We start from the raw sequence: 883 nt of genomic DNA, 5'->3' as shown, positions 1-883 counted from the left end.
AAATAAAATTGTAACTAATTTTCAAGCCCCCTCCCCCCACCATTGTAAATTCCTGCGTACGCCACTGCATGTAATTTATTTAATGATTATCTTACAATACTAAAACTTTGTATATTATAATATATATAAAAGTATAACACAAAAAACAAATTATAACATAAATTAAGTTCAAAAAATTCAAAAAAAATTCCCAATAGATATTAATAATAACGTAATACCTAGTCAAAAAAAATTATAATAGATCATAATTGTTACGCGTCAAAAAAAGAGATAATATTCGGTATTCGTCTACAACAATAAATAAATAAGATTTACTCATAATGACATAGGTAATGATAGTAAAGATAATAATAATTTAATAAGTATTATATCTAGTAGGAAATATTGATTGCACGTCAAACAAAAAAAAAATTTAAGTTCACAAATTTAGTTTAAAAAAAGGTGGGTAAGTGGATGTCACTCTGCTGTACAGTAGGTTAGAAGTGGGTCACTGTATAATGGACAGTATTAAATTTGAATTCAATGATATAATATCATTGTATAAGAAAAACGATTCTGAGCGGAGACGGTATGTTAGTCTAGGTATAAGACATAATATTATATTAGGTACCTATAATAAATTCCAAATTAATCATATCATAATATTTATTAGGTACTTATAACGCGTTATACATCAACAAAAAACCGTGGTACTATCATAGATATATAATAGTATACTTTAGAAGTTTCAAGTACCCATGAATAATATTATACAATCACAACAAAATAACTAAAATAGTTATCCTAGGTTTTTAATATGTAATTTCGTCCAAATTTGTACTTAAAATGACTATAAAAATAAACTGCGTAAATGTATTTTTTTAGATTTTTTGGTAACAGACTT

Source organism: Acyrthosiphon pisum, chromosome X (assembly GCF_005508785.2).
Source record: "Acyrthosiphon pisum isolate AL4f chromosome X, pea_aphid_22Mar2018_4r6ur, whole genome shotgun sequence".
In the NCBI taxonomy this organism is placed as follows: domain Eukaryota; kingdom Metazoa; phylum Arthropoda; class Insecta; order Hemiptera; family Aphididae; genus Acyrthosiphon; species Acyrthosiphon pisum.
This window is presented reverse-complemented; position numbering follows the sequence as displayed.